Source organism: Embiotoca jacksoni, unplaced genomic scaffold (genome assembly GCF_022577435.1).
Source record: "Embiotoca jacksoni isolate LCO1_2020_lvr unplaced genomic scaffold, fEmbJac1.0.p SCAF_17, whole genome shotgun sequence".
NCBI classification, from domain to species: domain Eukaryota; kingdom Metazoa; phylum Chordata; class Actinopteri; family Embiotocidae; genus Embiotoca; species Embiotoca jacksoni.
This window is the reverse complement of record NW_027185307.1, coordinates 11,041,851-11,056,192: the sequence shown is the minus strand read 5'-3', so window position 1 is coordinate 11,056,192 and position 14,342 is coordinate 11,041,851. Positions and strand designations below refer to the sequence as shown.

General features: G+C 40.3%; 1 protein-coding gene across 4 annotated transcripts in view; it reads left to right on the top strand.

Moving 5' to 3' along the window:
* Positions 1-8,965: 8,965 nt before the first annotated feature.
* Positions 8,966-14,342, top strand: part of myripb (myosin VIIA and Rab interacting protein b) — a 107,995-nt gene continuing 102,618 nt past the window's right edge. For 3 of the 4 annotated variants that reach the window (XM_069151593.1, XM_069151592.1, XM_069151594.1), the window contains exon 1: positions 8,967-9,139. The gene's annotated coding sequence lies outside the window, so the exon portion shown is untranslated. Of the gene's footprint in view, positions 9,140-14,342 lie in introns of all 4 variants that reach the window. The other variant, XM_069151591.1, reaches the window with a different exon arrangement.

Here is a 14,342-nt window from a genome sequence, read left to right as displayed (position 1 = left end):
ACCAACCTCACACAGAGATGAGCACCTTTTTTCTGGCCAGAGAACATGACAACAAGCGAATACCTGTCATTTCAACTGTCTTAGCAGGGCTTTTATTTCTGTGATTTTGATGCTGCTTACATATTTCCCATTTATATATATTGGAAAACACAATACCCATCACCCTAAAGCATTCTGGGGATTTCTGAAAATCAGCTCGTGGGTAATACAAAAGTAAACCCCAGCAATGTTTTGCAGAACAACTCTGATCTTTGTGATGTAAGAGAGGAGGAGGATGGATCATGAATCTCATTTGGCACCTTTGAGAATGTATGAAGATACAGTCTACTATTCAAGGTCATGCTATAAGTGATGCGGTGTTGTATATTTATTGAGGCAATGTATCTAATTAAACCCAAATTGTCTAGTTATTATCACAGTGCATCGACCATTGTTCATTCAGCCAGAATACCAAACCAAACATCATGAGAGAGTGTCAGACGTAGTACAGGTCATGCCCTCTCATTTATACCCCCATCCTCTCTCTGCTCCGGTTACCATAGCAGCAGGAAGTTGAATTCAAACAATGCCATTGAGTGTTTGAAGGCTTTGACGAGAGGAGAGAGCCGACCATATCTGTGTCTGTTTGAGGCAAGGTGTGGACGGCCTCCGTCTCACATGTGTGCTGCTGCACTGCTCTCTCCAACTGCAGACACACACATGAATTATTACGTACAGTATTATCATTATCACAGTACAACTGAAATTTTTTTTTTTTTTTTTTTTTTTTTTTTTAATAAATAGATCAATACATAACCGTGTGCTCTTTGGATATATTCAAAGGAAGATAGGAATTCAAATTCCAATTTTTGTTAATATAATAAGGAATTTATTGTGAAATTACATCATTTCACTGGAGAGCTTACAAACAAGTCTTGATCCTTACAGTTGACTAAGTGACTATTTTTCAGATGTCTCTGTGTTGATGCTTGGCATTTTGTTTGGTACTTTGTCCGCATACTAAAAACTTAGAGTCCTTGATAATCAGTAACAAACAAACTGACTCCCCAGAGTGAGCGAGGAGCGATGTTAGCCAACTTTTAATGTGGTGAAAATCAATAAAAATGTTTCTTGGTATTCCTGTATGTTATTATGCTAGTCTGCTGCATGTACTCTCTGTATCTTTACTTGCATATTATTACCATTGACTGTATATATAAGTGGACGGACTATAGCTTCTGGGTCTGAAAAGTCAGCGCAATAAAGCGCAATACCACGAGGGCCACCAGAGGTTTGCACCAAACAGGCTCTTCCTCCATAGATCCCCATTTAACTGCTCTTATGAAATACAATCAAGTCAATAATTTTTTTCCAAAAGTCATCATGGTGTTTTGAACTAAAATCATTCTTTTTGTTAGTTTTCTGGTGGTCCATCTGTAAAGAATCCCATCATGAATTCGATTTTGGGCCTCAAAAGCTGTATGTTTGGGGGCATGTCTGTTTGATTGACAGGCCTGTGGCGCAGCCAGGTTTCAGCTATTGGTGGGCAGGCGTATTGTCCTCGGTTTCCCAATCAGATCGAGTCAGATCCAGCGCTCGCTCGTCCCCAGCTCGTCCAAATATGGTCACTTGTGGCTCCAAAATAGCAAGATGGCGATGGCCGAAATCCAAACTGGAGCCTTCAGAACTGGAGCCTTATCTCACAACTGTCTACTATCCACAACCAACACATAATTTGACATTTATTCAGTGAAATAAGGTTTAAAGCAGGATTTATTGTCGGTTACTTTGTAACAGCAGAACAAGCAGGTCACACAGCAACAAGTTTATAGTGGCAAATAGTTGCCTATACTGTACTATAATGCTTTTTACAATCTAAGAAACATCTAATATTCACTCTTTTATTTATCTGTGCTTTAGTCTCCACCAACCCCTGAGTAAAATATATGGCTCTTGAGATGATAAATGCTCTGCAAACTTTGTATCTTTTTTCTCTCTGAAAACAGCTGTGGCTTGAAGTGATGTTGTTTAGAGTGAACCAAAACAGTGAAGTTGTGGGCAGCAAAACCACTACAATGAGCTGAAAGATGTAAAAATAAACTGAAGTGTTGGTGATTCCCTGTGGGTTTTATTTTTATTTTTTAAGAGCGATCCCTTTCACAATGCATGGTTGTTCCATCCATATAAAAACTATAATGCTTTAATTTGTCACATCTTGCATGATTAGTATGCTCTAAGATAGCTGATAGATTTGTGGGGAGTTGTGTATCTTTGTACCAAAATAAAAATGATTGAAGCTGTTTTCATTAATTAATTTAATCATCATGCAAGGTGCACGGTGATAAAAAAAAAAAATCTGGGCCGAAGGTGATGTGTCTGCGTTACTGTATGTTTTGACAAGTGTTGCTGACCTATTACAGAAATATCATCCACAGCTGAGTGGGTAGCAACAATAACATCTCCTTTGTAAACAGCTGTGGCTAAACTTGGCCAGAGAAAACCGTTGGCAGGCAAACCGTGAAGTGGAGTGGCTGGCAAATTTACTCTCACTCATGCACATTTGTGAAATAAACACAGGAAAGGAGGGGGGTGAGCGGACTTCTGTGCTGTGTGACTAATATAGTCTGGAAGGAGACTGACCAGACTGTCAATATGCTGTGGTTTCTTAAACACTGGAAGGGAAAAGAATTAGTCTGGGGCTACTAGAAGCTAAGAGGGACCGCTTAAAGTATGAGTGCTAATCTAAAATGCTTTGCATGCAAACATCCTCGAAGCTCCAGGGCATTGCGCAGGTGTGTCTGACCTCCTGATGTCCACACACTTTATTTTCCATGACCTTCCATGTTCACACATTTATTTGCTGTTAACTTGTGTTCAAATCGCTAATCAGTCTTAATAAACATCTGCTCTGAAGGTATTTTACTGCACCTGAGCAAACTGGCTCCATCCAGCAGGGTTGTGTATAGTATAAGCAGGAGGGGAGGCAGTTGTTTTCCTCATCACTCAATTCAGAGGTCAATTAGCGATCGCCTATTAGCTGCAACCCGGGAAATGGTAGCGGAGGAAACTAACTAAGTACATATACTCAAGTACTTAAGTATAGTTCTGTGATACTTGTACTTTACTTGGGTATTTCCATTTTGACTGCTTTATATTTCCATTACCTTTCAGAGAGAAGTCTTGTAGTTTTCTCCCCTATTGCATTTATTTGACAGCTTTAGTACTTTTGGATGAAGATTTGGCACAATGGATACTGCAACAAGCTCTGAAAATACAACACATTGTTAAAGATTTTACCAGTGATTTTGAAACCTTTTGCCTTCTGACAAAACAGCAGTCTAGTCGGGGTCACAGTTCAGATGTCTAAGTTGTTAACAGCTCCACCAAATAGTGCTTTAATCAAATCAAAGATTAGAGAAAAGTAAAAAAAAAAAAAAACCCACTGAAAATAGATGTGTGAACGAGAACTGTAAAACAAAACTGTTTTTCTTCTTCTTTCCTCTCTCAGTAATCATCTGACGACCCCTCAGATTTATCTGCTGTGCCTGTTTATTCAAAATGAATATAAAGTAGTTCAAACTCGCTGCACCTGCAGCAGCTACAACAGTAACATGCTGCTAACATATCATGTTACATGATATCATATCACATCATGATACATATATAATAATGTATCATTCAGAAGGTCAAAACTATGACTTTTACTTGAATGCTTCAGCCAAATTTTCCTGTTAATACTTCCGTACTTTTACTAGTAGAGTACTCTTACATACGTTTTTGGTACTTAACTTAAGTAACAGCTCTGAATATCTCCTCCACCGCTGGGAAATGGCTTCACGGATTCCTTTCATCACCAGAGCTCATCTTTCTCAGGCATTTCTGAAAAAGCATTCATCAAAAACAAAAAAGACAAATTAATTCCTCTATTTGCCAAATGGGAAGATATTAAACAAGCTTCCACCCCCCACACTCCCAATAGATGTTCTTCTCTTTACTTCACTCTGTGCACAAACAGCACAATGCACACTGAGTGACTCATTGTGTTTGGTGTCTGTGATGCTTTGTTTCCATCACTGCAATGGCCACTTATGGGCAATTAGTCATGCTGAGTAGGCAGAGGCTTCACCTCCACCTCGTCACTGACTAACACATAGCCATGTATGTTTAAATGGAATAAGGTGAGCGACTGCCGACTAAACAAGCCGACAGGGGAGAGAAATATGTTGTTCATTCAGGCATGAGGAGATAGACAGTAGAGGGCTTAACGCACACATTATTGTGGGATTAAAAGCAGGTGCTGTAATCCAAAATCAATATTCTGACTCAGAGATCTGAAGTAGCTCAGGCCTTTAATACTTTGATACATTAAGCAATTACAACCATTAAAACATTTTACTAATTATATTCCCATGATTGAGAAGTATCTGCTTAACTGCTCCGCAGGGTAACCATACATGATTCCACTCAGGAGATAAGTTTCCTGTTGTTGGAAATCATGCTCTACAAGTCTTAACACATTTATGCAAACACATTTGCAAATTACAGTTGACGCACTTGCGCACAATTAAGTGCTCACGCACGTAAAATGATTTCTCACAGGTCAAACTCTTGAGAAATCAGTCACATTAAAGGGGAATTCTGCAATTTTCCACGTTATTAAGGCAGTCAGAGGTGAGGAAATGAGGGAGTGCAGAGATTTCATGGGCTGTATTATCTGTCTCCCGTCAAAGTGAGTGTTGGGTGTTTCTGTTTCAAATTTAAATGAGACTTGAAAGGTGACAGATTTTGTTGTGTCACTTGTGAAAGAGGGAACCATAATGGTGAATGGCAAGTGTCAAGAGTGATTATACTGCATCCTTACAATCTCAACTGTTTGCATCACAGAGGACGTGATCCGGCCTGGAAAATCTTCCATGGGAGAATCACAGCAAGGACTAAAGTCAACAGGAGTAGGATATTACCTCTGCTACCAGGAGCACACAGCAGCCGCCTTATATGGGTCAAGATATGGATTACTGACGACTGACTGAGTGGGGATGATTGCAGGTGCAAAACCTGTTTGTCTTGGGTAAGTGCATTTCATGCACCTGCTGCCTTCCTGAACACTGAGACGTCATTGTGTTTTTATTACATCAGAGTAATCTCTGAGCATATTCAGAGTCATGCTGATGTGATAAGAGCAGGATAAACAGAAAAATCTTTGCATTCAGAACTGTGTTTCTGGGCTGCACCAATGTCAAGAATTTAGGTGCAAAGGGAGTGTTTTTATGTGAAAGAACTTAAATGGAATGCATAACTACAAGAGTCTAAATATTTGTTTTTAATCTGCAGGTATACGTAGGGGGTGTTGGCTAATAACACGATCGAAAGTACCCACAGAAAACATCAATTTTGTTGGTGTCAGAATCACAAAAGTACATGTGTGGGGATTTGTATACTAAATCATTACATTATGGATAGCAAGCCCTAAGAGTGTTATTTTTCAATAGCACAAGCCACAACTCTTCTAAAATGTGTTAATTTGTTCATTTTGGTATTTTTTTTCTTGGCTTTTATTGCATCAGGAAAACATTTATGTTAATATAACCAAATACAGGCTTGTATCTTTATATACAGCAATGTAATGTAATTATAGTAATAACTTGCAGAAAAACTGAGTGCAGGTTACATTTTGGAGGCCCCCTGGTGGCTGAGGTTTGCTCATGCCTTGTCATTACCTTGTCAAGTGGGCACACATTTGGCTTGTTAGTGTTTTGTTCCTGCATGAAGCAACAATAATAGTACAAATTGATATCATTCCAAGATAATCCTTGTTAGAAGTTTTCTCGGAAACTGTTGAGCCATAATCAACCTCCAACAATAATAGTACAAATTTATATCATTCCAAGAGAATCCTTGTTAGAGGTTTTCTCAGCAAAACTTTCATGGAACATCTCATACCGGCTGCAAAAAAGAGGCTGTGATTCATTGACCATTTGTATGGTTTTGAAGGGTGACATTTGGTTGAAGGGCGAGATCATAGTGCACAGTGAAGCCCTCCGAGGAAAGAAACCTCAAATGCCAACGTGGAAACTGTTGAGCCATAATCAACCTCCAACAAAGGCACTGAATGTTACAGCAGACAATACCCACACTCACGTGCGCACACATGAACACCGTACTTTCAAAGTGTGACACGGATTGAGGGACCAGAATGCTTTGCTTTTCTTAGTCACTCTACTTCAGCAATCACAACTCCCGGACAGCCTCGAGGTCTCCCATGCTGAGAAAATCTATCACAAGTTGCTGATACATGTTGAGGCATGCCACGCCGACCTGTTGATTACATTTTCACACAGCGACTGCAGAAGATGAAGGCATGAATATTCCCTCTGTTCCCACCTGTGAGCTTGATGGGATTATTAAAGCGTGCAAATGCACACTGTAACAAGCTAAATCCCTCTGGCAGAAATGTTAACAATACAAAACATCCTTACAGGCGACAAATTTAAGAGATTTCTTATTCACCTCAGATTCACGGCTGTAAATTGCAGGGTCATACGGCAAGCGACTCAGCAGCCGAGCATAAAACATTCACACCAGGATTACTAAGCTTTTTATGTGACCAGCAGCCTTAAGGTTGCAGAAATGTGCTTGTGACCAGAGGATTGCTGACGTAAAACCTTAGAATGACCCCCCAGCTCCTCACAGGAGCTGTAAGTGACCGACAAAACGAGACTGTACAGGGAGTGCCCTGTCCTCCTTTGTTCTCCCTTCTCACTCTGCATGAATGTCTATACTAACTCACTTTTGCATTACCATCACAAGATAATTGCAATGTTATGCTGAGAGTTAGGTATGCAGGTGAACTTTATGCATGGTCACACAATTTAGTTTTCACTACCTCACCTTTGTTGTAGTATCACACCGGTAGCCCATTTAGATGTATTTGCTAGTTATGTTTGTTTCCCCTGCTATAATTAAAGCTTGCAGACAAAGCAAAGTAAAACTGCAATTTCTCAAGCCAGACATGTGTTATTTAAATCTGCACGCAATGAGCGCTGAACCATAATAAGCACACTCGTTTTAAAGTGCACCGCTGAACATCCGTTTTGCAGTCGCAGTGAAAGATTTTAATAATCCCCGCCTGTGACCTTTCACATATAATTGCAAGTTTGGACTAAAAAGAAAAGGAGGCTGTTACCTTTAAGGTCAGAATTAATCACTGTTTCACAGCAAAAACGTGTGTCTTTGTTGATTTGGTCATTTTTACAATCTCAGATAAACTGAAAGATAAAACACTCCTTTATTAGTTAACCCTAGTGTTGTCCTTGGATCAAAATGACACGCAGCTGTGTTCAACCAATTTCCATTTTATTTTCATATTTTTTGGGATCATTGGTGACAAGGAGGCTGTGAGGGTTTCTTTAAAGAATGATGACCAATGAGCCCCAAAAAAATATAAAAATATAGAAATAAAATAGAACTTGGTTGAACACAGCTGCGGGTCATTTTGACCCAAGGACAACACGAGGGTTAAGAAAACGACCTGCTTTTCATAAAGTTTATTTACATTAATGGAGTGCTTCCCAATGTGTCCTGGGTTTTGTTTGATACCTAGGGCCTATATTGCAACGGTTGAGTTGTTCAGCCAAGATTAGATGCTCGGAGATGATCTCCAACACAGGTAGGAATCCAGCCTGATGCAACCTCATCTAATGCCTGTGTAACACTTTTCCTTATAGGGCATGAAAAACATGAACTGTATACCCTCTGGACTTAACTGTTGACAGTACATTTGGTGTTTGTATTATCAGTGTAAATATGAATCAAATATGTATCTGGGAGACTTGCCACTGCACAAGCACTGTGTCTTACTTTGTACATCTTCTGTCGTATGTAGCTCAGAAGTGTGACTTACTGTAAGTGTGGCACACAGGTTTTTAGCACACAAGTATATAATGACTCAGTGTATTTTGTGCAAGTGAAATAGGGTCGGATACATAGGATATATGACTTTGAGAAACTACCTGGGCAGGATTTGTTGTAAAGGCAGCCTTATTTAGACTTAGTGTAAAGAAAACACCAACCTTGCTTGATTTATAACCTCTATAAAATATCCTGTCATTGCAAAGTTAGATGAGCTACTTATTTTGCAAAAAAAGTATGACTGTGTAGGGCAACAGCCCAGAAATTGTTTTTGCAATGCCTGAGTGTCAGCATTTCTGTAGCCAGTGCACTAATAAAGACAACAGACAGCCAGGTTTTCTCCTAAAGTGCACCGGTGCTTTGCCAGATTATTACATTTAGGAATACAGTAGACACTCAGGAAGTAATTTATGATCCGTAATCACTATTTTCATTTTCTATTGTTTAGGCTATGTCAAATTGTACATTTGTTTTCCTGTATTGCATTGGAGAATGTATTAATGCTTTGCCATATTAAATGTGTTACTGAACCTATATGGAAGCTAAGTAAAGCAAATTAGTGAATTTATATGATCCATCTGACGCTGACAGTGACGCTGCGGATAGATGCTGCTAGATTAAATTGGATGTTTTATCTCGCTGCAAGATTAATTGCTCAGTGAATGGCTTTGTGAATGAATCAGTCAGCCAACATAGTTCCTCCTCCTCCTCCACCTCCCCCTCCCCTCCCCTCCCCTTACTCTTCCTCCTCCTGCAGGAGCAGCAGTGCCAAATTAGAGCGCAGTATGCCCAGGTGCCAGCAGGAAAAAAAACAAAAAACGAGAGGGGGATTTGAGATCAGTCAAGCACGGAAACACAGTCGACTAGCTTTGATCTCCAACCCCGAAACGTCCCTCAAAGCCCCATTCTTGAGTGTGACACCGCGCTGTCACCGTTAACACAGGAAGCATCAAGGTTGGGTGCCAATCCCTCACCTCGCTCGCCGCGCGCCCTCCCTCCTCCGTGTAATACAAACCTCGTGACCACCCATTCAGCCGTGCATTCGTCCGCTGCTTTGGGGGGAAAAAAAATAATAAGGCGACTATCCGAGGGGCAGGCGTGGAAAAAAAAAAAGTATCTGGAAGACAGACAGGTGTCGCGGAAGTTTCCAATTGCTGAAGCGCATCCCTCCGCGTCTTTTTTTTGGGTGTCATATCTGGAATAACGTGAAAGAGACTGTGACTGGCGGTCATTCGGCTCCCTCTGATCCTGTGTAAGTGATTCTCCAAATGTACTCAGTGGGAAGGGATGAACGTGTGCCTGTTATAATGAGCGTTTGAAATAATGAAGTGAGACATGAGCCTCAGTGTCAGGTGTCTGCTTTCGATGTGTAATTTACAGGCTCGGCGCGTGCTCGCATACCTCAGTGTGAAAATGCTGCCTGAATCAGTGTAGATGCTAAAGCAGATTTTGCACAGATGTTATTATAGTCACAGCTAGCGTGGCAGTCTGAACGTCAGGTGCTGGTTTTAAATGAGAAGAATGCGGCGATTTTCTGCACGCAAAGGCAAACACATCAGGTGAATCTGTATCACAGTCCAGAGTGCTGAAAAGAAAAGCAGAACCAGGTCCAGGAGGTGCAGGATGTGACTCATCTTTTTAAATATCAAAAAAACAAAAAAAACTGAGACGCTGTGGTTTAATGAGTAGAAGCCATTGAAAATAAAGTCACGTTTTGTCTCAGTCATTGCAACAGAAAAAAAACAAAACTTTAACCCTCGAGAATGCAGGCTCAAAATCCTTTCTTGGCAGCCCCTGTGAGTGGGTGTGCAGGTCGGCTCAGTGCACATTATGCGTTATTTGTTTTGTTTTGTGCAGCTGACTGTCACCTGTTGACATTCTGGGGGGACCCATTCACCCACATACTGAATGAATTAGTCTGCTATTCTGAGTAATTCACTCAAGGACAATGAAGAATCAGGAGCCCATCTTAGTTCTCAAGTCACATGCACACCTTTCAGGCAGATTCAATCAGCATCTGTTTGTATTTGAATACTTCAGGTCAAATTGCATGTATGTGCGGAGTATGTGTGAGTGTGCATCTTCACAGATGTAGCCGCAGCACTCTCACCTTGCCAGCCTCCCTCCTCTCTTGCTATGCAGTGCGGTAATTGGCCAGGTAGTGATGGATGTGACACGGCAGGTAGATGTCAGACAATGACAAATGATTAAGGGCTCTTCTTCATACTGAGCTTCTGGTGAGGATTATTGTGCTCCCACCGTTAATATTTGGGTAGAAGATTTGTGGCACAACCTTCATTTCAGCTGGCAATATTCTTATCCACAGTATTGGCTTGGAATTTTTGTTTACTGTGACTGGGATGCATTTTCAATATTTTCCACCAAAATTGGCTGTAACTCATATGCAAGGCTGTTGTAAAACAACTTCAGGTGCAAAGTAGGTGAAGTTTTTCAGCTTTTTGCATAATGATTGGATTGTATTTACTCTTTAGTGACACATTTCTAGGACATCATACACTACAAAATAGCATTATAATTTTCACAGGCATTCTGATTCACATTCTGCTTTAGTGTCCCAGAAAGCCATGACATTTTGACAGAGGCAGCATGCACAATGTCTAGACTCTGAAACTGAAGCGGGTAAATGGAATTCAGCCATCGTTAATTTTAGGGTTTTTTCCACTGTGACATGTTAGTATAGCCTCTGTAAACAAAGGTCTGTTTCCCAAATGACAGAAGTAGAAAGGATATAAAGCTATAGTATACAAATACAGTGCTCTCTGAGTGGGACTAAGCGTGAACATGGGACGATTGGCGCCAAAACTTGCCAAGATCCTGGATTATTTTTACAATAGTCAATGACATCATCTTAATGACCTTTTAAACTCTCTCTCCCTGTGATTTAGTACTTCCCATGTGTTTAAGATAAGGTGTGTACGTTTAGTGACAGTATGTCATACAGATAATTTCTCCCCATTCAATGTTACCAAAGCAAGTTTGTAATGAGGAGTATTTAACTATGTAGAAAAAGTGATGTCAGTTCATGGTATTTATTGCATTTAATGTTCATAGACACAATATTGGGTAATGCAATCTAATCTGTAATCTTATAATTTCCCCAATTTATCTGCAGATGATAATGGTGTTTTTCATGCTCTTCCCTTGAGGATTTTACGTGTGAATATTTTTCACGGTTGTATTCTCATAAATTCATAACTAACGACAGGTCTGTTCACACTATGTCCTTTGCTTCTTGCTTTACACTTAGTAAGACCTTGAAGCAGTTGAAGGAATATACATTTTTAGTTCACATGCAGTGTACTGCATCCATTCCTTAAACTGAACTATAGTCCAATAACATCTTGTTGCTTCTGTTTCCTCTCTGTTGGCAACTCTTGATGTCATCTTGACAGATAGTGGCCATATGCTGGGTCGCAAAAACACCTTGAACACATTCGTTTCTGCTGTCTTGTGTCTGTAAGATGACAAATGGCCAAAGAGACAAAGAAAGGCCATTGCACACAAAAACAAAGCTTTTAAAGTATTTGCGGTGAGCTGTTCTTTATTTTCAAGCACAATGTCAGACATCTTCCAGCACATATTTCCCACACGTAAAAGCATCACTCACAGTGACCAAATGCAGATCCGCAAAGTCAGTCCAGTGTATTCACCTTCAGTCCAAATAGTAATTTCAACCAAGTTGTTCTCGATCTCCTTCCCTCCGGCTGTGACAAAAAGCTGATCCAATGGAGAGTGTCTAAAACAAGCAGTTCATTTAGCGCTCGGCTGCACCTGCCCTTTTAGCGCCCCAACAGGGCCTTGTCCTCAGCACGCTCATCCTCTGCTGACTCTCCAAGGTGATAGACAGCAGCAGAGCCAAGTGCTTTGCAGCACGGTGTAGGATGCCTCGGTTTTAAGTGTGCTTTAGTGATTTAGTATCAGTGTGTCCTCAGTTTCATTAAAGACGTGGTTGATTGATGTGCATGATGTGTCCTTTGAGGAAAATACAGGGTTCTATTCTTTCTCCGAAGAGATGCATCAGTGTGACCTATTTTCCCTCTCAAGTCATTCTCTTCCCGTCTCTGTACTGAGTGTGTCAGAATGAACTTGTTGCTCTAGTAATCTGACAATATTACACTGGTACACTTTATTGTAGTGCCAGTCACAATTTGACAATAGTGACCAAACGTGTATTAAGACGCCTCTGTACTGGTTACAGCTGTGGTCAAAGGCATTCTGTTTTTGAGTTGTCCATCCCTCTCTTTCCTGTGAAAGCGATATCTTAGGAATGCCACGAGGAAATTTGTTCAGATTTGGCACAAACGTTCACTTGGACACAAGGATGGACTGATTAGAATTTGTTAATCAAAGGTCAAAAGTTTTATCGTGTTTGTGGCCATAGTCAAGTGATAGCGTTTTATATCCAAAATGTCAAAGGTCAACTTCACTGTGACATCATAATGTTCTACAAAAACAAGTTTTTTTGGCCATTAGTCAACACAATAATTCAGGAACAGTAGAAAAGATCTGACTATCATATTTCACATTTATTCAGGCGCTTAAGTGGTGACACTAATATTGGGTGTCCCCCTTGAAACCAGGCTGATTGTATAGATCTTCTGTGATGTCAGATTAAAGATATGTGTGAAGCATTCATGTTTTAGAATTTGTAGTTTCTTTGAAGCAACATATTTGCATATCTACAACTTTGTGCTCTGTTGAAATCAGCTTTATGGCCCAAGAATGTGAACACGTACAAAGTATTTGACTGAGAGTGATCATTCTTTATATGGAGACTTGGCACCTACATTACACATAGTGCAACTCGACTCAGTTCATCAGACTGGACAGATTCAGGTGTGTTATGCCAGTAGCATCTAAAAATACTCTATAGCCAGGAGTGTCAACAGAAGTCAAAGTTCAACAGATGCGGACTCAATTGACATTGACTGAGGCAGTTTAGATTTCATGCAGCTCCCACAATAAGCCACAAAAGCCTTTATGCACAGTTTTTCACACAAGTAGCACGACTACATAAGACCTGTTCACAAGCTTCTAAGTGTAAAATTGGTTCAGTACTTTAAACATATTCTTGATCTTTCCCTAAAAACAACTATACTATATAAATGATGCTCCATCCCTGTCCTTGACACCACTCACTGCAAAAAGAAGGCCACAATAATTGCCTTCCCTTGTGGCCATACAGTAATGGCCATACAGTCATGGTGCATTCATCTCTAGACATTAAGGAGAGTAACAAGGATTGAGGAGAAATATGTAAGACTGCCACTGTTTCTGTTGTGATTTAGTTCAGAGCCGATGGCTTGATATTCCAGCTGCTGATTTAAGGAGTGAGAATATTCTTCACTCCATGTGTTGGGTTGCAGATCTTTGAATATAAAATAAGATTACTTTCTTTGATGGGTTTTACCAGTAAGTAGAGTTTGATGCACCGTTGACATCAAGACAGTCAAACCTGCAGGTGTGAAAATGTTCTGTTTTGTTTACCTGCTTTTTGACAGTTAAGGTCAAAACTGTGTTAAAAGAGTCATTAGACAAGACATTTAGGTAGCATTTAGTTGGATGTAAAATGTGTTTAAATGTTATTTGTATCAGTTATAAAATCAAAGGATAGGACCAGATAGGACAGGACAGGAAAGGGTGGGATCGATTCAGATTGGATTTAACAGGATTGGAAAGGATAGAACAGGCCAGGACCGGACAGGACTGAACACCACAGGATAGGACGAGATCAGATAGGATTGAATTGGACAGGATTGGATAGGTTAGGATAGGACCTAATCAGATTGAATCGAATCGGATTGGATTGGATCGGATAGGATAGGACAGGACAGGACATGAGACGGTCATTCACTTAATGATGGAATTTGAGACTAATGTTATTATGAGTGTTAAAATGAAACGTTCAAGATTGTGGGAAGGATGGAGGATTATTTAGTCTCATTTCAAGAGTAAGACTGCATCCTGCAGCTGTGCAGTTTAGCATAAAACTAGTATCCGGGGGAATGAATCCTGCATGACCCTCTTTAAAAGTTCTACTTTTAACATTTTGGTTTTGTTAATCAAATGATGCGTGACGTCCTTCTATTTTCTGTTAATGGATCTAATCGGATATGTTGGTGGATGCTCGTGTTTTTTTGTTGAAACGTGAACCTGTTCAGTAAATACTGTCTTTAGAAGAATGTGAGGTTTCAGTTTGGCGTCACTTCATATTTTTGTATAATTTTGTTGTTGTTGCTTTGATGAAATGGTAACGGGAGGTCAAATAGGCTCCTTCTCTCCATTATGTATACCTGCTTTATCCTGAACATGATCACTGGGGTACTGGTGCCAATCCCAGCTGACTGGCGGGGTCCACCAAGGATGCATATGATGTCGCATGTTTTACTGTGATGTGCTGTTTGCAGCTTTAGCATGAAGGTGTGCCGGTTCTG